Below are 15000 nucleotides of genomic sequence, written 5' to 3'. Positions count from 1 at the left end.
GTCCGAAAGAGTCGCGCATCACTCGTTGGATCGAAAAATTTTCAAAGTCCGAAAGAGTCGCGCATCACTCGTTGGATCGAAAAATTTTCAAAGTCCGAAAGAGTCGCGCATCACTCGTTGGATCGAAAAATTTTCAAAGTCCGAAAGAGTCGCGCATCACTCGTTGGATCGAAAAATTTTCAAAGTCCGAAAGAGTCGCGCATCACTCGTTGGATCGAAAAATTTTCAAAGTCCGAAAGAGTCGCGCATCACTCGTTGGATCGAAAAATTTTCAAAGTCCGAAAGAGTCGCGCATCACTCGTTGGATCGAAAAATTTTCAAAGTCCGAAAGAGTCGCGCATCACTCGTTGGATCGAAAAATTTTCAAAGTCCGAAAGAGTCGCGCATCACTCGTTGGATCGAAAAATTTTCAAAGTCCGAAAGAGTCGCGCATCACTCGTTGGATCGAAAAATTTTCAAAGTCCGAAAGAGTCGCGCATCACTCGTTGGATCGAAAAATTTTCAAAGTCCGAAAGAGTCGCGCATCACTCGTTGGATCGAAAAATTTTCAAAGTCCGAAAGAGTCGCGCATCACTCGTTGGATCGAAAAATTTTCAAAGTCCGAAAGAGTCGCGCATCACTCGTTGGATCGAAAAATTTTCAAAGTCCGAAAGAGTCGCGCATCACTCGTTGGATCGAAAAATTTTCAAAGTCCGAAAGAGTCGCGCATCACTCGTTGGATCGAAAAATTTTCAAAGTCCGAAAGAGTCGCGCATCACTCGTTGGATCGAAAAATTTTCAAAGTCCGAAAGAGTCGCGCATCACTCGTTGGATCGAAAAATTTTCAAAGTCCGAAAGAGTCGCGCATCACTCGTTGGATCGAAAAATTTTCAAAGTCCGAAAGAGTCGCGCATCACTCGTTGGATCGAAAAATTTCCAAAGTCCGAAAGAGTCGCGCATCACTCGTTGGATCGAAAAATTTTCAAAGTCCGAAAGAGTCGCGCATCACTCGTTGGATCGAAAAATTTTCAAAGTCCGAAAGAGTCGCGCATCACTCGTTGGATCGAAAAATTTTCAAAGTCCGAAAGAGTCGCGCATCACTCGTTGGATCGAAAAATTTTCAAAGTCCGAAAGAGTCGCGCATCACTCGTTGGATCGAAAAATTTTCAAAGTCCGAAAGAGTCGCGCATCACTCGTTGGATCGAAAAATTTTCAAAGTCCGAAAGAGTCGCGCATCACTCGTTGTATCGAAAAATTTTCAAAGTCCGAAAGAGTCGCGCATCACTCGTTGGATCGAAAAATTTTCAAAGTCCGAAAGAGTCGCGCATCACTCGTTGGATCGAAAAATTTTCAAAGTCCGAAAGAGTCGCGCATCACTCGTTGGATCGAAAAATTTTCAAAGTCCGAAAGAGTCGCGCATCACTCGTTGGATCGAAAAATTTTCAAAGTCCGAAAGAGTCGCGCATCACTCGTTGGATCGAAAAATTTTCAAAGTCCGAAAGAGTCGCGCATCACTCGTTGGATCGAAAAATTTTCAAAGTCCGAAAGAGTCGCGCATCACTCGTTGGATCGAAATATTTTCAAAGTCCGAAAGAGTCGCGCATCACTCGTTGGATCGAAAAATTTTCAAAGTCCGAAAGAGTCGCGCATCACTCGTTGGATCGAAAAATTTTCAAAGTCCGAAAGAGTCGCGCATCACTCGTTGGATCGAAAAATTTTCAAAGTCCGAAAGAGTCGCGCATCACTCGTTGGATCGAAAAATTTTCAAAGTCCGAAAGAGTCGCGCATCACTCGTTGGATCGAAAAATTTTCAAAGTCCGAAAGAGTCGCGCATCACTCGTTGGATCGAAAAATTTTCAAAGTCCGAAAGAGTCGCGCATCACTCGTTGGATCGAAAAATTTTCAAAGTCCGAAAGAGTCGCGCATCACTCGTTGGATCGAAAAATTTTCAAAGTCCGAAAGAGTCGCGCATCACTCGTTGGATCGAAAAATTTTCAAAGTCCGAAAGAGTCGCGCATCACTCGTTGGATCGAAAAATTTTCAAAGTCCGAAAGAGTCGCGCATCACTCGTTGGATCGAAAAATTTTCAAAGTCCGAAAGAGTCGCGCATCACTCGTTGGATCGAAAAATTTTCAAAGTCCGAAAGAGTCGCGCATCACTCGTTGGATCGAAAAATTTTCAAAGTCCGAAAGAGTCGCGCATCACTCGTTGGATCGAAAAATTTTCAAAGTCCGAAAGAGTCGCGCATCACTCGTTGGATCGAAAAATTTTCAAAGTCCGAAAGAGTCGCGCATCACTCGTTGGATCGAAAAATTTTCAAAGTCCGAAAGAGTCGCGCATCACTCGTTGGATCGAAAAATTTTCAAAGTCCGAAAGAGTCGCGCATCACTCGTTGGATCGAAAAATTTTCAAAGTCCGAAAGAGTCGCGCATCACTCGTTGGATCGAAAAATTTTCAAAGTCCGAAAGAGTCGCGCATCACTCGTTGGATCGAAAAATTTTCAAAGTCCGAAAGAGTCGCGCATCACTCGTTGGATCGAAAAATTTTCAAAGTCCGAAAGAGTCGCGCATCACTCGTTGGATCGAAAAATTTTCAAAGTCCGAAAGAGTCGCGCATCACTCGTTGGATCGAAAAATTTTCAAAGTCCGAAAGAGTCGCGCATCACTCGTTGGATCGAAAAATTTTCAAAGTCCGAAAGAGTCGCGCATCACTCGTTGGATCGAAAAATTTTCAAAGTCCGAAAGAGTCGCGCATCACTCGTTGGATCGAAAAATTTTCAAAGTCCGAAAGAGTCGCGCATCACTCGTTGGATCGAAAAATTTTCAAAGTCCGAAAGAGTCGCGCATCACTCGTTGGATCGAAAAATTTTCAAAGTCCGAAAGAGTCGCGCATCACTCGTTGGATCGAAAAATTTTCAAAGTCCGAAAGAGTCGCGCATCACTCGTTGGATCGAAAAATTTTCAAAGTCCGAAAGAGTCGCGCATCACTCGTTGGATCGAAAAATTTTCAAAGTCCGAAAGAGTCGCGCATCACTCGTTGGATCGAAAAATTTTCAAAGTCCGAAAGAGTCGCGCATCACTCGTTGGATCGAAAAATTTTCAAAGTCCGAAAGAGTCGCGCATCACTCGTTGGATCGAAAAATTTTCAAAGTCCGAAAGAGTCGCGCATCACTCGTTGGATCGAAAAATTTTCAAAGTCCGAAAGAGTCGCGCATCACTCGTTGGATCGAAAAATTTTCAAAGTCCGAAAGAGTCGCGCATCACTCGTTGGATCGAAAAATTTTCAAAGTCCGAAAGAGTCGCGCATCACTCGTTGGATCGAAAAATTTTCAAAGTCCGAAAGAGTCGCGCATCACTCGTTGGATCGAAAAATTTTCAAAGTCCGAAAGAGTCGCGCATCACTCGTTGGATCGAAAAATTTTCAAAGTCCGAAAGAGTCGCGCATCACTCGTTGGATCGAAAAATTTTCAAAGTCCGAAAGAGTCGCGCATCACTCGTTGGATCGAAAAATTTTCAAAGTCCGAAAGAGTCGCGCATCACTCGTTGGATCGAAAAATTTTCAAAGTCCGAAAGAGTCGCGCATCACTCGTTGGATCGAAAAATTTTCAAAGTCCGAAAGAGTCGCGCATCACTCGTTGGATCGAAAAATTTTCAAAGTCCGAAAGAGTCGCGCATCACTCGTTGGATCGAAAAATTTTCAAAGTCCGAAAGAGTCGCGCATCACTCGTTGGATCGAAAAATTTTCAAAGTCCGAAAGAGTCGCGCATCACTCGTTGGATCGAAAAATTTTCAAAGTCCGAAAGAGTCGCGCATCACTCGTTGGATCGAAAAATTTTCAAAGTCCGAAAGAGTCGCGCATCACTCGTTGGATCGAAAAATTTTCAAAGTCCGAAAGAGTCGCGCATCACTCGTTGGATCGAAAAATTTTCAAAGTCCGAAAGAGTCGCGCATCACTCGTTGGATCGAAAAATTTTCAAAGTCCGAAAGAGTCGCGCATCACTCGTTGGATCGAAAAATTTTCAAAGTCCGAAAGAGTCGCGCATCACTCGTTGGATCGAAAAATTTTCAAAGTCCGAAAGAGTCGCGCATCACTCGTTGGATCGAAAAATTTTCAAAGTCCGAAAGAGTCGCGCATCACTCGTTGGATCGAAAAATTTTCAAAGTCCGAAAGAGTCGCGCATCACTCGTTGGATCGAAAAATTTTCAAAGTCCGAAAGAGTCGCGCATCACTCGTTGGATCGAAAAATTTTCAAAGTCCGAAAGAGTCGCGCATCACTCGTTGGATCGAAAAATTTTCAAAGTCCGAAAGAGTCGCGCATCACTCGTTGGATCGAAAAATTTTCAAAGTCCGAAAGAGTCGCGCATCACTCGTTGGATCGAAAAATTTTCAAAGTCCGAAAGAGTCGCGCATCACTCGTTGGATCGAAAAATTTTCAAAGTCCGAAAGAGTCGCGCATCACTCGTTGGATCGAAAAATTTTCAAAGTCCGAAAGAGTCGCGCATCACTCGTTGGATCGAAAAATTTTCAAAGTCCGAAAGAGTCGCGCATCACTCGTTGGATCGAAAAATTTTCAAAGTCCGAAAGAGTCGCGCATCACTCGTTGGATCGAAAAATTTTCAAAGTCCGAAAGAGTCGCGCATCACTCGTTGGATCGAAAAATTTTCAAAGTCCGAAAGAGTCGCGCATCACTCGTTGGATCGAAAAATTTTCAAAGTCCGAAAGAGTCGCGCATCACTCGTTGGATCGAAAAATTTTCAAAGTCCGAAAGAGTCGCGCATCACTCGTTGGATCGAAAAATTTTCAAAGTCCGAAAGAGTCGCGCATCACTCGTTGGATCGAAAAATTTTCAAAGTCCGAAAGAGTCGCGCATCACTCGTTGGATCGAAAAATTTTCAAAGTCCGAAAGAGTCGCGCATCACTCGTTGGATCGAAAAATTTTCAAAGTCCGAAAGAGTCGCGCATCACTCGTTGGATCGAAAAATTTTCAAAGTCCGAAAGAGTCGCGCATCACTCGTTGGATCGAAAAATTTTCAAAGTCCGAAAGAGTCGCGCATCACTCGTTGGATCGAAAAATTTTCAAAGTCCGAAAGAGTCGCGCATCACTCGTTGGATCGAAAAATTTTCAAAGTCCGAAAGAGTCGCGCATCACTCGTTGGATCGAAAAATTTTCAAAGTCCGAAAGAGTCGCGCATCACTCGTTGGATCGAAAAATTTTCAAAGTCCGAAAGAGTCGCGCATCACTCGTTGGATCGAAAAATTTTCAAAGTCCGAAAGAGTCGCGCATCACTCGTTGGATCGAAAAATTTTCAAAGTCCGAAAGAGTCGCGCATCACTCGTTGGATCGAAAAATTTTCAAAGTCCGAAAGAGTCGCGCATCACTCGTTGGATCGAAAAATTTTCAAAGTCCGAAAGAGTCGCGCATCACTCGTTGGATCGAAAAATTTTCAAAGTCCGAAAGAGTCGCGCATCACTCGTTGGATCGAAAAATTTTCAAAGTCCGAAAGAGTCGCGCATCACTCGTTGGATCGAAAAATTTTCAAAGTCCGAAAGAGTCGCGCATCACTCGTTGGATCGAAAAATTTTCAAAGTCCGAAAGAGTCGCGCATCACTCGTTGGATCGAAAAATTTTCAAAGTCCGAAAGAGTCGCGCATCACTCGTTGGATCGAAAAATTTTCAAAGTCCGAAAGAGTCGCGCATCACTCGTTGGATCGAAAAATTTTCAAAGTCCGAAAGAGTCGCGCATCACTCGTTGGATCGAAAAATTTTCAAAGTCCGAAAGAGTCGCGCATCACTCGTTGGATCGAAAAATTTTCAAAGTCCGAAAGAGTCGCGCATCACTCGTTGGATCGAAAAATTTTCAAAGTCCGAAAGAGTCGCGCATCACTCGTTGGATCGAAAAATTTTCAAAGTCCGAAAGAGTCGCGCATCACTCGTTGGATCGAAAAATTTTCAAAGTCCGAAAGAGTCGCGCATCACTCGTTGGATCGAAAAATTTTCAAAGTCCGAAAGAGTCGCGCATCACTCGTTGGATCGAAAAATTTTCAAAGTCCGAAAGAGTCGCGCATCACTCGTTGGATCGAAAAATTTTCAAAGTCCGAAAGAGTCGCGCATCACTCGTTGGATCGAAAAATTTTCAAAGTCCGAAAGAGTCGCGCATCACTCGGTGGATCGAAAAATTTTCAAAGTCCGAAAGAGTCGCGCATCACTCGTTGGATCGAAAAATTTTCAAAGTCCGAAAGAGTCGCGCATCACTCGTTGGATCGAAAAATTTTCAAAGTCCGAAAGAGTCGCGCATCACTCGTTGGATCGAAAAATTTTCAAAGTCCGAAAGAGCCGCGCATCACTCGTTGGATCGAAAAATTTTCAAAGTCCGAAAGAGTCGCGCATCACTCGTTGGATCGAAAAATTTTCAAAGTCCGAAAGAGTCGCGCATCACTCGTTGGATCGAAAAATTTTCAAAGTCCGAAAGAGTCGCGCATCACTCGTTGGATCGAAAAATTTTCAAAGTCCGAAAGAGTCGCGCATCACTCGTTGGATCGAAAAATTTTCAAAGTCCGAAAGAGTCGCGCATCACTCGTTGGATCGAAAAATTTTCAAAGTCCGAAAGAGTCGCGCATCACTCGTTGGATCGAAAAATTTTCAAAGTCCGAAAGAGTCGCGCATCACTCGTTGGATCGAAAAATTTTCAAAGTCCGAAAGAGTCGCGCATCACTCGTTGGATCGAAAAATTTTCAAAGTCCGAAAGAGTCGCGCATCACTCGTTGGATCGAAAAATTTTCAAAGTCCGAAAGAGTCGCGCATCACTCGTTGGATCGAAAAATTTTCAAAGTCCGAAAGAGTCGCGCATCACTCGTTGGATCGAAAAATTTTCAAAGTCCGAAAGAGTCGCGCATCACTCGGATCGAAAAATTTTCAAAGTCCGAAAGAGTCGCGCATCACTCGTTGGATCGAAAAATTTTCAAAGTCCGGAAAGAGTCGCGCATCACTCGTTGGATCGAAAAATTTTCAAGTCCGATAGAGTCGCGCATCACTCGTTGGATCGAAAAATTTTCAAAGTCCGAAAGAGTCGCGCATCACTCGTTGGATCGAAAAATTTTCAAAGTCCGAAAGAGTCGCGCATCACTCGTTGGATCGAAAAATTTTCAAAGTCCGAAAGAGTCGCGCATCACTCGTTGGATCGAAAAATTTCAAAGTCCGAAAGAGGTCGCGCATCACTCGTTGGATCGAAAAATTTTCAAAGTCCGAAAGAGTCGCGCATCACTCGTTGGATCGAAAAATTTTCAAAGTCCGAAAGAGTCGCGCATCACTCGTTGGATCGAAAAAATTTCAAAGTCCGAAGAGTCGCGCATCACTCGTTGGATCGAAAAATTTTCAAAGCTCCGAAGAGTCGCGCATCACTCGTTGGATCGAAAAATTTTCAAAGTCCGAAAGAGTCGCGCATCACTCGTTGGATCGAAAAATTTCAAAGTCCGAAAGAGTCGCGCATCACTCGTTGGATCGAAAAATTTTCAAAGTCCGAAAGAGTCGCGCATCACTCGTTGGATCGAAAAATTTTCAAAGTCCGAAAGAGTCGCGCATCACTCGTTGGATCGAAAAATTTTCAAAGTCCGAAAGAGTCGCGCATCACTCGTTGGATCGAAAAATTTTCAAAGTCCGAAAGAGTCGCGCATCACTCGTTGGATCGAAAAATTTTCAAAGTCCGAAGAGTCGCGCATCACTCGTTGGATCGAAAAATTTTCAAAGTCCGAAAGAGTCGCGCATCACTCGTTGGATCGAAAAAATTTTCAAAAGTCCGAAAGAGTCGCGCATCACTCGTTGGATCGAAAAATTTCAAAGTCCGAAAGAGTCGCGCATCACTCGTTGGATCGAAAAATTTTCAAAGTCCGAAAGAGTCGCGCATCACTCGTTGGATCGAAAAATTTTCAAAGTCCGAAAGAGTCGCGCATCACTCGTTGGATCGAAAAATTTCAAAGTCCGGAAAGAGTCGCGCATCACTCGTTGGATCGAAAAATTTTCAAAGTCCGAAAGAGTCGCGCATCACTCGTTGGATCGAAAAATTTTCAAAGTCCGAAAGAGTCGCGCATCACTCGTTGGATCGAAAAATTTTCAAAGTCCGAAAGAAGTCGCGCATCACTCGTTGGATCGAAAAATTTTCAAAGTCCGAAAGAGTCGCGCATCACTCGTTGGATCGAAAAATTTTCAAAGTCCCAACGATTCTCGCATGGAAACTAAGTTCCAACGTACTGCCAAATTTTTCAGGTCGCGTTGCTGTTTTTGCCCCATAAGGAACACGTGTTATGACCGGCCGGCTCCGACGTCCGAGCGGACACCGTTGATACTTCATGCACCGAGCGGTCTCGACCGGTCGGGTCGGCACCTAGTCCTCGGGTTCGGAACTTTCGACTTGTTTCGGCCCGTATCTCGACATTCCTTTGCGGGTTGTTGTCGGGGCTATGGTTTCGTCCTCACCGTGTCACGAACACGCAGACAAAAATTTTTTTCGAATTTTGAAAATTTTTCGTCTGAGCGGAGATTCGCACCACAGGCGTCGTTTCGTTCCGGTAAGAACCACTCTCACGAGTTCAAAGTTTTTTCCGAGCGCTCACGTTTCGCAGGGGCGAGTTCTTCGCTCCGTCTAGAAAATATGATTCAATTTGAATCGTCGACACTACATAACCGCGGGTCGGTGTCTAAGACCGAATGCCCTTTATGCGGTGACCAGAAAGTCTTCTCTCGCAAGTCGAGGGAAGCAGTCGAACAGAGGCATCAACTCGCCACATTCCGTGCGTATCACAGTCTGTTCGCAGACGGTACACATTGATTTCCAATCGTACTCCCGACGCTTGCAATCTAGCCGAAGGATACGAGAAGGATAATTCGAACGATTTGCACCGGGGAGTCGACAAAAATTGTCTTCACCCGAGGAAACACAAAGTCGAACAGAGCGCTCTGAGCGCTAGTACGCGTACACAAGTTGTGCGGTACCAGATATACATATTATATTAAAACGTGTGGCCGACCGGGGCAAAGGACTCGGCGGCATGGGGCAACACACGAAAAGAGCTACCAATAACACAAAGCTCCCTGGTTGATCCTGCCAGTAGTCATATGCTTGTCTCAAAGATAAGCCATGCATGTCTCAGTGCAAGCCATATTAAGGTGAAACCGCGAATGGCTCATTAAATCAGTTATGGTTTCTTAGATCGTACCCACATTTACTTGGATAACTGTGGTAAATTCTAGAGCTAATACAGCAAACAGAGTTCCGACCAGAGATGGGAGGAATGCTTTTATTAGATCAAAACCAATCGGTGGCGGGTTCGTCCCGTCCGCCGTTTACTTTGGTGACTCTGAATAACTTTGGGCTGATCGCACGGTCTTGGTACCAGGCGACGCATCTTTCAAATGTCTGCCTTATCAACTGTCGATGGTAGGTTCTGCGCCTACCATGGTTGTAACGGGTAACGGGGAATCAGGGTTCGATTCCGGAGAGGGAGCCTGAGAAACGGCTACCACATCCAAGGAAGGCAGCAGGCGCGCAAATTACCCACTCCCGGCACGGGGAGGTAGTGACGAAAAATAACGATACGGGACTCATCCGAGGCCCCGTAATCGGAATGAGTACACTTTAAATCCTTTAACGAGGATCAATTGGAGGGCAAGTCATGGTGCCAGCAGCCGCGGTAATTCCAGCTCCAATAGCGTATATTAAAGTTGTTGCGGTTAAAAAGCTCGTAGTTGAATCTGTGTCCCACGCTGTCGGTTCACCGCTCGCGGTGTTTAACTGGCATGATTGTGGGACGTTCCTACCGGTGGGCTTAGCCTTTCGGGGCGGCCCAACTAATATCCCATCGCGGTGCTCTTCATTGAGTGTCGAGGTGGGCCGGTACGTTTACTTTGAACAAATTAGAGTGCTTAAAGCAGGCTATTTTCGCCTGAATACTGTGTGCATGGAATAATGGAATAGGACCCCTCGGTTCTATTTTGTTGGTTTTCGGAACCCCGAGGTAATGATTAATAGGAACAGATGGGGGCATTCGTATTGCGACGTTAGAGGTGAAATTCTTGGATCGTCGCAAGACGGACAGAAGCGAAAGCATTTGCCAAAAATGTTTTTCTTTAATCAAGAACGAAAGTTAGAGGTTCGAAGGCGATCAGATACCGCCCTAGGTTCTAACCATAAACGATGCCAGCTAGCGATCCGCCGAAGTTCCTCCGATGACTCGGCGGGCAGCTTCCGGGAAAACCAAAGCTTTTGGGTTCCGGGGGAAGTATGGTTGCAAAGCTGAAACTTAAAGGAATTGACGGAAGGGCACCACCAGGAGTGGAGCCTGCGGCTTAATTTGACTCAACACGGGAAACCTCACCAGGCCCGGACACCGGAAGGATTGACAGATTGAGAGCTCTTTCTTGATTCGGTGGGTGGTGGTGCATGGCCGTTCTTAGTTGGTGGAGCGATTTGTCTGGTTAATTCCGATAACGAACGAGACTCTAGCCTGCTAAATAGGCGTACTTTCCGGTATCTCGAAGGCCCCCGGCTTCGGTCGGGAGGTTTTTACTACCGGCGTACAAATAAATCTTCTTAGAGGGACAGGCGGCTTCTAGCCGCACGAGATTGAGCAATAAACAGGTCTGTGATGCCCTTAGATGTTCTGGGCCAGCACGCGCGCTAACACTGAAGGAATCAGCGTGTCTTCCCTGGCCGAAAGGCCCGGGTAACCCGCTGAACCTCCTTCGTGCTAGGGATTGGGGCTTGCAATTATTCCCCCATGAACGAGGAATTCCCAGTAAGCGCGAGTCATAAGCTCGCGTTGATTACGTCCCTGCCCTTTGTACACACCGCCCGTCGCTACTACCGATTGAATGATTTAGTGAGGTCTTCGGACTGGTACGCGGCAATGCCTCGGCATTGCCGATGTTGCCGGGAAGATGGACCAAAACTTGATCATTTAGAGGAAGTAAAAGTCGTAACAAGGTTTCCGTAGGTGAACCTGCGGAAGGATCATTAACGTTTCGTTACTGCGAAAAAAAAAAGCAGCGAATCGATGATTATTTTGGTAGATTCCACCGTGAATCTCACGCAATTATAATCCAGTCAAAAGACACACATGGCACAAGAGGTGGCGTACATTGTACGCGTGTCACGAATATCGAACTACGTAACGGCCGAAACGGCTCGTGTCGCACTCACACACGTCGACGACGAACGATCTTGCTATGTCCGTTGGAAGAGAGAGAAAATAATATAAAAAGGACATTACAACTAGTGTATCACGGTAAAATATATCGTGTGCAGCAGCCAAAAACAAACTAAGGCATAAATGGCTATGGGTAAAAAAAACACTAGAAAAATAAAAGGACATTGCTACTACGCCAACCTACGGGGGCGCAAGAACGAAAACTCTCTTTCCATTCTGGACGATAGCGATGCGGATCGTGATGCCATTCGTCGATCAGATTTGTGTGAGGTAGCGACATTGTGCGCGTTGCTGAGGCGACCAAGTGCCCGCTTCTGTTGAACGGGACGCTTGGTGTGCGTTAAGAATCAACCGTTCGGTCGATCCCCCCGCTTTGTACGAGGCGTGGCGCGCGATTGATCGAACGGTTTTTTTTATGCTTTTTTTTCAATTGTTTCTTTTCAAAGATACACATGAAGAAAAAGTTACCATACTTTCACGGGGTAAACCTGCTCCGGCTGGAGTTTAGCTCCACCGGGGTGACGTCGCGTTCTCCGCGGCGGAAGGTTGGCGACGAACTTTCGCCCCGTGAAATGCAATTGAGATCTTATTCCTTTTGCGTAACATTACCAAAATCCACTTGCCGTGGTTCCCCCCAGACACAAAAAATATGGCTCGATCGAATTATACGCGGCTTCCTCCTCGCACGTAAAGTGTTGTAGAGTACAAGCCGCGCTCGAGCCTTTCGGAGGGGTTCCGCGCGTCACGCGCTTGATATTGGAATCACATTCGAACTGATCGTACAAAGAAACGCTTGAAGCGGAGGTGCACGAATGATCGCAAGATTCTTCGCGTCACGACGAGCCGGCGTAACAACCGAACAATTGTCAAAGTGTCTCCTCTGCCCTCCGTTTTGACTCGAGGTGCGGCCGGAGACACGATGCAAAGTGAAAAAAACGATTACCCTGAACGGTGGATCACTTGGCTCGTGGGTCGATGAAGAACGCAGCTAATTGCGCGTCTACTTGTGAACTGCAGGACACATGAACATCGACATTTCGAACGCACATTGCGGTCCACGGATACATATCCCGGACCACGCCTGGCTGAGGGTCGTTACAAAACAAACTACTGCACGTGGGCCCCACCTCGCAAGAGGAGCGAGGGTCGCGTGCGCAAGAATTGGGCGTTCACCGCTGTGGTCCGCGCGCGAGTCGCGCGCGAGCCCGCGGCGTCGCCTCAAACGATTTTGAGAGACTGACACGGTACGACTCGCGTCAACCGCGCAAAAGTCGGCGGGTTGGTGCATCGCGGTCGTGTGGCCGGTCGTCGCGTCCCAGCGCTAGTATAATAGTCGAGAGGAACGTCGATCCGAGCCGCGCGATACCTGCGTTGCCGCCCGTTTTGACGAACGGGTTGCCGTTAGCAAAAATTTTGGTAAGAGAAACGACCCGCGTGCCAAACGCCTCATCGTCGAATTGATGACGGTTGTGTGGGGCGCGCGTGTCGTTTGTCGGGTTGACGAGAAAAGGTGGAGTAAAAAATAAGAATATCCGCGGAGTCAGATTTTCGATGATCGTCGTGATTTTTTTTTTATTTTGCGCTCCCCCTCTCGATCCACACCTAGTCGTCTCCGTTGAAAAACACACCACGATATGTTTTGTTCGAAACGATTCTTTGACGACCTCAGAGCAGATGCGAGACTACCCGCTGAATTTAAGCATATTAATAAGCGGAGGAAAAGAAACTAACCAGGATTTCCTTAGTAGCGGCGAAGCGAACAGGAAATAGCCCAGCACTGAATCCCGCGGTTCTGCCGCTGGGAAATGTAGTGTTTGGAGGATTCACTTATCCCGGGGCGTCGATCCGAGTCCAAGTCCATCTTGAATGGGGCCACTTACCCGTAGAGGGTGCCAGGCCCGTAGTGACCGGGACGTGCCACGGGAGAATCTCTCCTCAGAGTCGGGTTGCTTGAGAGTGCAGCTCTAAGTTGGTGGTAAACTCCATCTAAGGCTAAATATGACCACGAGACCGATAGCGAACAAGTACCGTGAGGAAAGTTGAAAAGAACTTTGAAGAGAGAGTTCAAGAGTACGTGAAACCGTTCAGGGGTAAACCTGAGAAACCCGAAAGATCGAACGGGGAGATTCATCGTCAGCGAAACCGGCTTCGCCGTGGCTCGTGATGCTGGGACCTCGCGGTCCACGGCACTCGTCCGCGGTGTTCATGTCCGGTGACGCCGGCGTGCACTTCTCCCCTAGTAGGACGTCGCGACCCGTTGGGTGTCGGTCTAAGGCCTGGGTGGAAGCCTGTCACGTCGTTCGCGTCGTGTCAGACCCCCAGTGCCCCGTCCGACTGCCCGGCGGTACCCGCACGGTATAGAGCCGCATTCGACTGCGTCAAGACCCGCCGCAAGCGCGGTCAGCGATTCCCGGTGGTTCGGACCTAGCGCCGTCACCGGGCCTGGCCAGCTGTTGGTCGGCGGTGTTCTCTGACCGGCTCATTCGAATTTTATATTGTTACCGGTCGGCGACGCTATTGCTTTGGGTACTTTCAGGACCCGTCTTGAAACACGGACCAAGGAGTCTAACATGTGCGCGAGTCATTGGGAGACTCAAACCTAAAGGCGCAATGGAAAGTAAAGGTCAGCCTAGCGCTGACCGAGGGAGGATGGGTCGCGTCACGATGCGGCCCCGCAACTCCGGGGGCGTCTCGTTCTCATTGCGAGAAGAGGCGCACCCAGAGCGTACACGTTGGGACCCGAAAGATGGTGAACTATGCCTGGTCAGGACGAAGTCAGGGGAAACCCTGATGGAGGTCCGTAGCGATTCTGACGTGCAAATCGATCGTCGGAACTGGGTATAGGGGCGAAAGACTAATCGAACCATCTAGTAGCTGGTTCCCTCCGAAGTTTCCCTCAGGATAGCTGGCACTACGCGTACAAAATGTACACGAGTCTCATCCGGTAAAGCGAATGATTAGAGGCCTTGGGGCCGAAACGACCTCAACCTATTCTCAACTTTAAATGGGTGAGATCTCTGGCTTGCTTGAACTATGAAGCCACGAGATCTCGGATCAGAGTGCCAAGTGGGCCACTTTTGGTAAGCAGAACTGGCGCTGTGGGATGAACCAAACGCCGAGTTAAGGAGCCAAAGTCGACGCTTATGGGATACCATGAAAGGCGTTGGTTGCTTAAGACAGCAGGACGGTGGCCATGGAAGTCGGCATCCGCTAAGGAGTGTGTAACAACTCACCAGCCGAAGCAACTAGCCCTGAAAATGGATGGCGCTGAAGCGTCGCGCCTATACTCGGCCGTCAGCGGCAAGAGAGGCGGCTTCGGCCGTCATGAAGCCCTGACGAGTAGGAGGGTCGCGGCGGTGTGCGCAGAAGGGTCTGGGCGTGAGCCTGCCTGGAGCCACCGTCGGTGCAGATCTTGGTGGTAGTAGCAAATACTCCAGCGAGGCCCTGGAGGACTGACGTGGAGATAGGGTTTCGTGTGAACAGCCGTTGCACACGAGTCAGTCGATCCTAAGCCCTAGGAGAAATCCAATGTTAATGACGGTGTATTTTTATGCCATTGAACGCATCACGCACGCTGTAAGCTCCCCGTCGATTGGGGGGTGGACGGTTTTTGTTCTACCTTGCGGGCCTTCGCGAAAGCGTTGTCGCCCGGAGGAAAAAAACGGATCCGTTCGCGTGCGTGCGCGCGGCTCGAATCGAAACACACCCGTCGGGCGAAAGGGAATCCGGTTCCTATTCCGGAACCCGGCAGCGGAACCGTTTACAAGTCGGGCCCTCGCAAGAGAGCTCGTCGGGGTAACCCAAAAAGACCTGGAGACGCCG

At 47.6% G+C, this 15000-nt stretch overlaps 3 non-coding genes across 3 annotated transcripts in view; all 3 read left to right on the top strand.

Moving 5' to 3' along the window:
• Positions 1-9061: 9061 nt before the first annotated feature.
• LOC125501550 lies at positions 9062-10988 on the top strand. The gene has a single exon (XR_007279139.1). It is a non-coding gene; the product is annotated as a small subunit ribosomal RNA (ribosomal RNA).
• Positions 10989-12118: 1130 nt separating this feature from the next.
• On the top strand, positions 12119-12273 carry LOC125501543. The gene has a single exon (XR_007279132.1). It is a non-coding gene; the product is annotated as a 5.8S ribosomal RNA (ribosomal RNA).
• Positions 12274-12838: 565 nt separating this feature from the next.
• The window catches only part of LOC125501577, a 4063-nt gene continuing 1901 nt past the window's right edge, over positions 12839-15000 (top strand). Inside the window, exon 1 of the ribosomal RNA XR_007279164.1 lies at positions 12839-15000. This exon is cut by the window's right edge and continues 1901 nt beyond it. This is a non-coding gene — a ribosomal RNA (large subunit ribosomal RNA).

This window comes from Athalia rosae, chromosome 6 (genome assembly GCF_917208135.1).
Source record: "Athalia rosae chromosome 6, iyAthRosa1.1, whole genome shotgun sequence".
NCBI lineage: Eukaryota > Metazoa > Arthropoda > Insecta > Hymenoptera > Athaliidae > Athalia > Athalia rosae.
This window is presented reverse-complemented; position numbering and strand designations above follow the sequence as displayed.